The sequence below is a fragment of the Macrosteles quadrilineatus genome, unplaced genomic scaffold (assembly GCF_028750875.1).
Source record: "Macrosteles quadrilineatus isolate MER2022 unplaced genomic scaffold, UCM_ALF_1.0 Scaffold_8__2_contigs__length_117827958, whole genome shotgun sequence".
NCBI classification, from domain to species: Eukaryota; Metazoa; Arthropoda; class Insecta; order Hemiptera; family Cicadellidae; genus Macrosteles; species Macrosteles quadrilineatus.
In genome coordinates, this window is record NW_026542601.1 from 105,262,316 (window position 1) to 105,274,119 (window position 11,804).

Sequence of the window (11,804 nt, forward strand, 5' to 3'; positions counted from 1 at the left end):
TCTCTCCCCCAGAATGGTACTGTAGCCATCAGGGAACTGTCGGATAAAACTGTCAGCATTGGCCAGCCCAGCAGCCTCGTACACCTGTGACAAAGATTAATTAAATTAGTAATACCAAACTAGTGACGGGTAATACAAACAAAGTAACATAGAATCAAACCAGCTACCTTCTGATTACAGCAGTACTATAATCACTCAACCACCAAGCTGACATAAAAACTTTTACTCATACCAGTACTCATAACGTTTTTAATATGTTACATTTTAACAAGTTACCTTTAAGCATGTTACATTTTAAAAGGTTACAATTTTACATGTTACATTTTTACATGTTACATTTTAATATGTTACATTTTAACACGTTACATTTAAGCATGTTACATTTTAAAATGTTACATTTTAACACGTTACATTTTAACATGTTACATTTTAACTTCTTATATTTCCACATGTTACATTTTTACATGTTACATTTTAACATGTTTTACGATCAAGTCATTCCCTTGCAACTGACCTGGTAGCCTCGTCTAGTATGAGGATGGATGGGATTTTCAGTAGAGCGCGGGCGATAGCTATCCTCTGTTTCTGGCCCCCAGACACGGTAACTCCTCTCTCCCCCAGAATGGTACTGTAGCCATCAGGGAACTGTCGGATAAAACTGTCAGCATTGGCCAGCCCAGCAGCCTCGTACACCTGTGACAAAGATTAATTAAATTAGTAATACCAAACTAGTGACGGGTAATACAAACAAAGTAACATAGAATCAAACCAGCTACCTTCTGATTACAAGGCGAGTACAGCAGTACTATAATCACTCAACCACCAAGCTGACATAAAAATCGTCGTCGTCGTCGTCGTCGTCGTCGTCGTCGTCGTCGTCGTCGTCGTCGTCGTCGTCGTCGTCGTCGTCGTCGTCGTCTTCTACATTTTTACATTTTACATATTTACATGTTACATTTTAACATTTTTTATGATCAAGTCTTTCCCTTGCAACTGACCTGGTAGCATCGTCTAGTATGAGGATGGATGGGATTTTCAGTAGAGCGCGGGCGATAGCTATCCTCTGTTTCTGGCCCCCAGACACGGTAACTCCTCTCTCCCCCAGAATGGTACTGTAGCCATCAGGGAACTGTCGGATAAAACTGTCAGCATTGGCCAGCCCAGCAGCCTCGTACACCTGTGACAAAGATTAATTAAATTAGTAATACCAAACTAGTGACGGGTAATACAAACAAAGTAACATAGAATCAAACCAGCTACCTTCTGATTACAGCAGTACTATAATCACTCAACCACCAAGCTGACATAAAAACTTTTACTCATACCAGTACTCATAACGTTTTTAATATGTTACATTTTAACAAGTTACCTTTAAGCATGTTACATTTTAAAAGGTTACAATTTTACATGTTACATTTTTACATGTTACATTTTAATATGTTACATTTTAACATGTTACATTTAAGCATGTTACATTTTAAAATGTTACATTTTAACACGTTACATTTTAACATGTTACATTTTAACTTCTTATATTTCCACATGTTACATTTTTACATGTTACATTTTAACATGTTTTACGATCAAGTCATTCCCTTGCAACTGACCTGGTAGCCTCGTCTAGTATGAGGATGGATGGGATTTTCAGTAGAGCGCGGGCGATAGCTATCCTCTGTTTCTGGCCCCCAGACACGGTAACTCCTCTCTCCCCCAGAATGGTACTGTAGCCATCAGGGAACTGTCGGATAAAACTGTCAGCATTGGCCAGCCCAGCAGCCTCGTACACCTGTGACAAAGATTAATTAAATTAGTAATACCAAACTAGTGACGGGTAATACAAACAAAGTAACATAGAATCAAACCAGCTACCTTCTGATTACAGCAGTACTATAATCACTCAACCACCAAGCTGACATAAAAACTTTTACTCATACCAGTACTCATAACGTTTTTAATATGTTACATTTTAACAAGTTACCTTTAAGCATGTTACATTTTAAAAGGTTACAATTTTACATGTTACATTTTTACATGTTACATTTTAATATGTTACATTTTAACACGTTACATTTAAGCATGTTACATTTTAAAATGTTACATTTTAACACGTTACATTTTAACATGTTACATTTTAACTTCTTATATTTCCACATGTTACATTTTTACATGTTACATTTTAACATGTTTTACGATCAAGTCATTCCCTTGCAACTGACCTGGTAGCCTCGTCTAGTATGAGGATGGATGGGATTTTCAGTAGAGCGCGGGCGATAGCTATCCTCTGTTTCTGGCCCCCAGACACGGTAACTCCTCTCTCCCCCAGAATGGTACTGTAGCCATCAGGGAACTGTCGGATAAAACTGTCAGCATTGGCCAGCCCAGCAGCCTCGTACACCTGTGACAAAGATTAATTAAATTAGTAATACCAAACTAGTGACGGGTAATACAAACAAAGTAACATAGAATCAAACCAGCTACCTTCTGATTACAAGGCGAGTACAGCAGTACTATAATCACTCAACCACCAAGCTGACATAAAAATCGTCGTCGTCGTCGTCGTCGTCGTCGTCGTCGTCGTCGTCTTCTACATTTTTACATTTTACATATTTACATGTTACATTTTAACATTTTTTATGATCAAGTCTTTCCCTTGCAACTGACCTGGTAGCATCGTCTAGTATGAGGATGGATGGGATTTTCAGTAGAGCGCGGGCGATAGCTATCCTCTGTTTCTGGCCCCCAGACACGGTAACTCCTCTCTCCCCCAGAATGGTACTGTAGCCATCAGGGAACTGTCGGATAAAACTGTCAGCATTGGCCAGCCCAGCAGCCTCGTACACCTGTGACAAAGATTAATTAAATTAGTAATACCAAACTAGTGACGGGTAATACAAACAAAGTAACATAGAATCAAACCAGCTACCTTCTGATTACAGCAGTACTATAATCACTCAACCACCAAGCTGACATAAAAACTTTTACTCATACCAGTACTCATAACGTTTTTAATATGTGTGACGGTCCCAAAAATTCCCAGACCCATTACATATCAGTTGGGGAGGTTTTGGTTACACCCTCAGGAAACCCTGTCTTTACCGTCACAGAAGCTTTGCTTTATTTCAAATATAAAAAGAGGGTATGTAATATTGGACTGTTAACCTCCCAGCTTTTTGCGTCAACCAGTTGCCTCACCATGGAATATTCCGTCAGCGTGGCTCAGCGCTGGGTCAGGCCAACGTTCTCGGAAAGTGTAACGCGCATGGCTGGAATTTGCTGATACAGCTCAGCAAGTCGCTCGATGAAATCAGTTAATGCGCAGCTATAGTTTGCCTAATGCCCTGATGAATCGTTAGGCAGCAGCACTGTCTGGGGCTTGCACTGACGTCACGCGGTATAGCCGCAACGCGATTGGCTGGTTCCCCTCCACGCCCAACTCTGGGCTACGGGCAGAGCGCACTCAGTTCAGGGAGTCTTAAATTCTAAATCCAATTCAATCGGTCATGTAAATTCCGCGTCGCGTCGCCTTTCCCCATAGCCTCCTCGGAAGGCTATGTCCCCCAATAACTTATTTGTGTTGTAAACTAAATTTATAGGATTATACAGCAAGTCGGAAGCTAAACACTTCACTATTGTTTTTATCATAAATTAAGTAAATAAATTATTATTCGTAGTGCATTTTCGTTGTTTCATTCGGCTACCTGTCACATTTGGTGTCAGGTTCGGGGTTAGGTTCAAGAGTCCTAAATTAATTGGCTATTTAATTATTATCGCGCAATCAATTACTTAGTCAGAAACCATAATTTCGTTGTAATTCCCTGTCGCGACTCGCTCAGTCCGTATCAGTTCTGCTCCCGTCGTTTTACGTGTTTTAATTCGTTTCGCTCCCACTGCGACTGCAATGAGTCGTCGTCGTCTGCAGTTTAAAACTTCGAACTTCAGCTTCAGAGACTTCGATCGACTTCAGCTTCTGGCGTCTGCTCTGTTGCGGAAAGGTTAGATGTGCGTAAAAAGGTCAGGTGAGTTTATAAATTAACTAACTGGCTTGAATAGTTTTATTTGTTTTTCAAAAATATTTAATTGGGAAGCTTACCAAGGCTAAAGTTTTTCTTAAATAGTTAATTTGTTGTGTAATCAAGGGGTGAAATAATTGAAGTTGTTGGCTTAAGTAGGATAGGCCTTACGTTGTTCCTGTGATTACTGTCTGAGCTTAAGTTAACAGTTGACTAGGCTAATTTTTTTGATGGTTTAACCTAGTAGCCTATTCCTGTAAAGTTTAGGCCGTGCCTTGGTGAAGTTTAACTTATTGGGGGAAGGCGGAATAATTAGATTTAATTGGAAAAATTAATTGGAGATAAACTAAGTTAAGTTTTGGTAACTCGTATAAAGTTAGGCTATGAATATTTCAATTAAGTGTTCAGAGAAGCTGAGGCAATAATTTTGACTTAAGGAATTGTTTTCTATTATAATGACCGACCGTGAACTTAAATTATTTTGATTAATGCCTACCGGTACAGCTAAAATTATAATAAATTAATGTTGGAATATAGCCTTAGCCTAAGGTAAGAGTAAGTTAAAGGAAAGTAGGGAACATTTTAACTAATTATCGTGGAATATGTAATTTTGAAGCTTACTCAAGAACTTTTGAAGTGTATGGTTACTCGTAAAACTAAATTTATTTTAGCTGCGTTCCAATGATGGCCATCATGTAGGCCTAGCCTACTGTGACAGGACATGTTCAGATTCTATGTGGTTAGCTTGTTCATTTTAAACTGTTTAAGGTAACATATTTTGTTATTCGGGACAGCTCATTGGGTCGTTCAGTAAACGCCAGTGACTGTTAAATGTCCTTTGAAGTGGTCAATAAATAGAATTATGAAACAGAATATATAATTACTGTTGTCTTTGAATGATTAGCAGTGTAGTCCATGGGAATTATTGATTAAAAAATTATTAGTTTAAATGATGTCAGCATTACTGGCCTACTGACGGGCTTGAAGGTTGGGAAATGCCTTGTCTCTTTTGACATAATTTTGTTCTCTAAAGACTTGCCTTCTCACCTCAAAGCCATCCGGGATGTTGCTTGCCTCTGTATCGATGCCTTGCCATTTCACTCGGGTATGGAAAATAAAGTAGGCCTAAGTAGGAAAAAATTTGTTTTTTTCCGTGATGACTGTGCACGTTTATAAATAAATTACTTTTAAAGTAAGGATATCTAGAAGATGGTTTATTGTGATATTTTAGGTACGGTAGCTGAATAAATTCCAACTTTTCTTTTACCAGACTTAACAAGTTTTGTGGAACGCAGCGAGAAATAATTTGAGTTTGTATGATTCGTAATGTGATTTGGTCTCTAAAATTTGTGTATATTATGTAAAGTGGACAACTAATGAGTAACAAGTAAAAAAAAAGTAAAAACGAAAAACGTAAAAAAAATTGAAGCAACCCTTGGGGTTTTGCTAGAAACTTGGGTTAGCGTGTAAAGGCCGCGGCGTGAGCCAACAAACCTAGCCGCGATTTGTTAAGATATTACGTGGTTCAGCAGGTGCTCTGTTGGAACTGTTAGGGGTTCGCAGACCCTCTGATGAGACGTCGGTGTGTACACAAAGTAGGTGTGCAATGTGGAAGGACTAAAAAGAGGAGTTTAAATTTTTTTTTTTGTGTAGGTATCCAGGAGAGGGATTAATTTTTGAGTTTTTTTTAAGCATTGCAAGAGGTTTTTACCATTCGTTAAACGCTTGGTCCAAGTCTGAGTGAGTATACTGAGTAATTAGAGATGATTGTGTTTAGTTGCCATTCCTTTTTTTTCATACTGAAATAATGTATTGATCTTTATTTATTTACATTGGAATAATTAGAAATTGGTTATCGGATTTATAAATAAAAACCGAAATTTGAAGAACTGTTGTTTAGCTGCTATCATCAGCTAGCACTATTGAATGATTGAAGTCAGTTCAAAACTCATATGTGATGTTACAGAGGTAAACTATTAATTTGATAGTTTTGACTCACGAGCTGAAAATATAAATTTGTAATTCATTCCGTATTTGTAAAAAAAAAAATAATAATAAATTGTTTTTGAGATGAATTGCTTTTATCTACAGAAGAAACATTAGTTTCCGATATGTTGAGTTTCTGATGAGCCGAGGGAAATGTCACAATTTTCTCACAATGTGTGTTCGGTATGGGGGAAGATTTGGAGTGTATCTTCTTTTGCTCCTGCTTTGGACAGGACCTTAACCTAAATAAATCCGGTACGGTAACATTTGTGATTAAGCCGTGGCTAACCCCTCGCCAGAGGATTCTGTGGTGTATAGTTAGAAGAATACAAATACCGTTGTCCTTGTTTCTTGTTAAGGGAAAATAAATCAAGCAATGCTGATGATAGTAGGAGGAAAATGTTTTTTTATAAAAATTCAATGCTGGAGGTGAATTAGTAGCCTACCAATATATTGATGTGCATAGGATAACCCTTTTTTTTTGTTTGTTATACAGCCTACAGTTTTGTATAGGAGTGTGAGCCAGTCTCTTGCTGTCTCCGTTGATCGAGGCACATGGAGTCTCCTTGCGGTGGACCAGCTGTTGAAGCAGTAGTTCAACATTGTCCCTGCGGGTGGAATTGGTTTGAGTAGTTGTATAAGTATAATAATAGTAAGTGATTACAAATTATTGGCCCTGAGCTAAGTTGGGGTAAAGTATACTCGCTTTAGCCTTGTTTTTAAATTCTTTTATTTTTTTATTTTTTGTTATTAAATTAATTAAATGAAAATTTAGACTCCTCTGGAAAAAAGTAAAAAAAAAAAAAAGATAAGAATTAAGAAGATATAGTTAATTTGTACATTGTAGGCATGCCCCATTTAGTTATGGGCTTCCTTTGATTGTGCATGGTTGTAGTTTGGTCTGAGCCCTAAGGTGGCTGGCCGTGATTGAGATTGCCTTGCTTGTCCGTACAGTATTACAATACACACGGCGACATGGTGAATCTCCTGTGGACTAGGTCCGGATTTTGTTGAAGCGCTGTTTTTTTTTTTGTAGTTTGAGATCTCTGATCAGAACCATTAACGATTTGGTTGCTAATAGTTACAGAATGCCTGCCTGATTAATCAGCAGCCTTCTGTTGTAAGCGCTAGCCGTGTTGTTTTTTCTTTTCGGTGGGGGACTGTTCGTGAAGTTGAAGTCGCATGATATGCCTGAGCTCCAGCAAGGACTCTGCATTATGTGAACTGATGAGTTTTGGCCTGCTGTTCGTTCGGCAGCAATAAGCTCGTGTAGGACTCTAATAGTCCTGGTTATTTTTATTTTATTTTTTTTTTGTTTTGAGAAATTTTTCTGTCATTAGTCCCTCCCGATGACATGCGAGAGATAGAGTGCATATTTTTGCTCGTGCCTGCGTATGTCTGCCCAACGAAACCCGTTGGCAACTTCCAGCTGCACTGGAGCCGGGAAGGGGAGAGGGAAGGAGAGCCTCCCCTGGTGTCAATTTCATTTTGACTGTTGCTCGCGCCTGCGTACGCCTGCCTGACAGAACCTGTTAGCCGCTACCAGCTGCGCTTGAGCTGTAGAGGGGGGTGGAGCTAAGAGCCTCCCTGGTCATGGCCATGACGTGTGTATTTGTGATGTAATGTTTAAAGGACGTCCTTGAGAAGTAGCCAAAATAATTACCAGCTTGGCACTCTGAGCGTAAAGGAGTATTCTTTTGAGAATGCCTTCCAGCTCCTCAGATTCCATCATTTGCAACTAAAGAATGTTGAAAAGTTGAAACTGGGTGGCCTCTCCATCTCGATTATTCTAATAGCTGTTTTCTCGTTTACAGGTGGAGACGCAGAGCAGCCCTGTGGCTGCGAGCCGCTGTTGCGAGAACTACACAAGATCGGGAAGAGGCACCAGCAGTAAGGGAGATGGAACCGGAGCGCTCCAGTGTAGAGGTCAGGCCTTCCGCGGAGGATAGACAGGGCATGCCCAGCCTGCAACTTGTTGCTGAACTAAACCGCCCCCGATTGCAGTCACATTGGGTGGCGTAAGTTGACTAGTGCAGTGCGCGCAATAAGTAAGTGGCAGGACACTTTTAAATGGAGCTCCAGACATTAATAGATTCTTCTTTTTCTATTATTATATAATTAGTATTCTTTCTGTGTAACTATTTCATAAGTATTTTATTAATGTACTGTTAAAAAGGACTATCGGTTTTACAAGTAGGCGCCATGGGACAATGCACACTCGTGTATGATGTTTGGTAGTAGCCGATGCCTGTAGTGCTGCTATAAATTAATTGATTTTCTATTTTTATTCACACCATTGGGCACTGGTGTGTCCTTATTGTTAGTTTGTTATTGTTAGTTATTGTTAGTCCTGATTGGTTAGTTGATTGGGTTGGCTGTGCTTGTTAAAGTTTGATCCGAAATTTTGCTTTACAGCTATTTATTGGAGAAATTTAAATTCTAAATGAAGAAGATGTACTCCTCAGTGAGTGTGTATGGCCCAAGAGTCAAGGCAACACGGGAAAGTAAGCAGCTGCAGTCCTACTAACTTCCTAATTACCCTTATCCTTCCCTACCATCTAATAATGCTGGACCGTACCCTTGGCCTTGGACTATGATATTTTCTTATCTGATAAAAATTATAATCAAATTTATTTCAATTCAAATAACAAAGGTAACTCTATTTTGGACATTGTCAAGCCAATGTGCCTTGTTTGGAGGTAGGCCGGCACCTTCAACCTCGGTAGCCAGACCCATGACCCAATAAATTGTCATTTAACGGATTTTGCTATTTATTATTATTTATTTATTAGATTTATTTATTTCATTATTTGTTTAGGTAAGTGTTATTTATTTAGATAGGTATCTTTGGCTGGCTTCTTGTTTTAACCATGGAAAGGTTAAGTTGAAGGAATGTAAAAGTTAATTAGAGTTGAAGTAAAAGTGAAAAAAGTGAGTTTTAGGAGTTATCAGTTTCCATGTTTAATTAGGAGTTCATGATTGCTACTGAATTTATTTGCATGAACTCATAAGTATTATTCTTTCTTTTATATAATATGTTCATTAGATTCCAACATGTTGGAAATCCTTGAAAGTTAGCAGAGGGATTATGTTATAGTAGTTTTTTTTCCATTGTTGTTGAAAATTAGTGCCATGTTCTGCTCTACAGTGCTTGCTTCGTTTCGGCATTTGGTACATTATATTCAGTATTAACGAAACTAAATTAAGTTGAAAATTGTAAACGCCCCTTATATTCGGCTGAGAAATATTTGCTGCAAACCGTATTCGCTTTACATTCAAATTTATCAACCAACTTGTAATACATCCCGTGGTATTACCGGGGGAGAATTTATAGATTAGGCTGTGACTGCCTAAATTCACTGTTACCTTTATATTTCTAAGGACTACTAACCAGCATGGCAGGAGCGCTTGCTCTGAATCATTACCGAAGATAAGTGGGTCTGTGTATTCTCTCATCCGAGGGAAGCAAGCATTGTCCGAGATGAACATAACTATTATTGTTTGTTTAAGCTATTGATTTATAACTGTATTAATGCAGTAGCAATAATCGTTTAAATGTTACTTGATGAGGATAGCTTTGAATCTGTTTGTTTGATTTTTATTCTTGAAATTTAAAATTAATGTATTGTTACTAAAATGTTTTGTTAGTGTTAGGTCCAGTTATGAAGGATTTTATTTATTGTAGTTTTTTTGTGGTTTATTGTTTCTCGTTCTTTTGCTTCAACTTGCTGTTTAAATTGAATAACTTTATATAGTGTAAGGATTGTAGGTTGAATGTTAGTGTTTTTGGAATCCAGAGTTATGGATGTAATTAATTAAGTTTATAGCATTAACGGGGAAAGGCGATGACGTTAAAGAGTTCAATTATATTATTTTCTTTCTATGGGTCTTTCGTTTGGAAAATTTAAATTCATTAAGTTACATTTTACGAGGCGTTTAAATTGGCCTTGGTGTGGCGTTGGGCTTCGCTGACCGGATTTCTGTGGCTGAGAACCATAGTATGGAGATTTGAGAGTCCTCAGGTGCAAGGCTCGCTCACTGCTTCCTGCTGTACCTCTTGCTGGGGTCAGCAAGGTCTGAGGAGGAGGGGGATGTGACGGTCCCAAAAATTCCCAGACCCATTACATATCAGTTGGGGAGGTTTTGGTTACACCCTCAGGAAACCCTGTCTTTACCGTCACAGAAGCTTTGCTTTATTTCAAATATAAAAAGAGGGTATGTAATATTGGACTGTTAACCTCCCAGCTTTTTGCGTCAACCAGTTGCCTCACCATGGAATATTCCGTCAGCGTGGCTCAGCGCTGGGTCAGGCCAACGTTCTCGGAAAGTGTAACGCGCATGGCTGGAATTTGCTGATACAGCTCAGCAAGTCGCTCGATGAAATCAGTTAATGCGCAGCTATAGTTTGCCTAATGCCCTGATGAATCGTTAGGCAGCAGCACTGTCTGGGGCTTGCACTGACGTCACGCGGTATAGCCGCAACGCGATTGGCTGGTTCCCCTCCACGCCCAACTCTGGGCTACGGGCAGAGCGCACTCAGTTCAGGGAGTCTAAATTCTAAATCCAATTCAATCGGTCATGTAAATTCCGCGTCGCGTCGCCTTTCCCCATAGCCTCCTCGGAAGGCTATGTCCCCCAATAACTTATTTGTGTTGTAAACTAAATTTATAGGATTATACAGCAAGTCGGAAGCTAAACACTTCACTATTGTTTTTATCATAAATTAAGTAAATAAATTATTATTCGTAGTGCATTTTCGTTGTTTCATTCGGCTACCTGTCACATATGTTACATTTTAACAAGTTACCTTTAAGCATGTTACATTTTAAAAGGTTACAATTTTACATGTTACATTTTTACATGTTACATTTTAATATGTTACATTTTAACATGTTACATTTAAGCATGTTACATTTTAAAATGTTACATTTTAACACGTTACATTTTAACATGTTACATTTTAACTTCTTATATTTCCACATGTTACATTTTTACATGTTACATTTTAACATGTTTTACGATCAAGTCATTCCCTTGCAACTGACCTGGTAGCCTCGTCTAGTATGAGGATGGATGGGATTTTCAGTAGAGCGCGGGCGATAGCTATCCTCTGTTTCTGGCCCCCAGACACGGTAACTCCTCTCTCCCCCAGAATGGTACTGTAGCCATCAGGGAACTGTCGGATAAAACTGTCAGCATTGGCCAGCCCAGCAGCCTCGTACACCTGTGACAAAGATTAATTAAATTAGTAATACCAAACTAGTGACGGGTAATACAAACAAAGTAACATAGAATCAAACCAGCTACCTTCTGATTACAGCAGTACTATAATCACTCAACCACCAAGCTGACATAAAAACTTTTACTCATACCAGTACTCATAACGTTTTTAATATGTTACATTTTAACAAGTTACCTTTAAGCATGTTACATTTTAAAAGGTTACAATTTTACATGTTACATTTTTACATGTTACATTTTAATATGTTACATTTTAACACGTTACATTTAAGCATGTTACATTTTAAAATGTTACATTTTAACACGTTACATTTTAACATGTTACATTTTAACTTCTTATATTTCCACATGTTACATTTTTACATGTTACATTTTAACATGTTTTACGATCAAGTCATTCCCTTGCAACTGACCTGGTAGCCTCGTCTAGTATGAGGATGGATGGGATTTTCAGTAGAGCGCGGGCGATAGCTATCCTCTGTTTCTGGCCCCCAGACACGGTAACTCCTCTCTCCCCCAGAATGGTACTGTAGCCATCAGGGAACTGTCGGATAAAACTGTCAGCAT

General features: G+C 38.6%; 1 long non-coding RNA gene across 1 annotated transcript; it reads left to right on the plus strand.

The window, feature by feature from the left end:
* Positions 1-3,958: 3,958 nt before the first annotated feature.
* Positions 3,959-10,749, plus strand: LOC128999809 (uncharacterized). Its single transcript, XR_008491323.1, has 2 exons — positions 3,959-4,016; positions 6,493-10,749. It is a non-coding gene; the product is annotated as an uncharacterized LOC128999809 (long non-coding RNA).
* Positions 10,750-11,804: the final 1,055 nt, after the last annotated feature.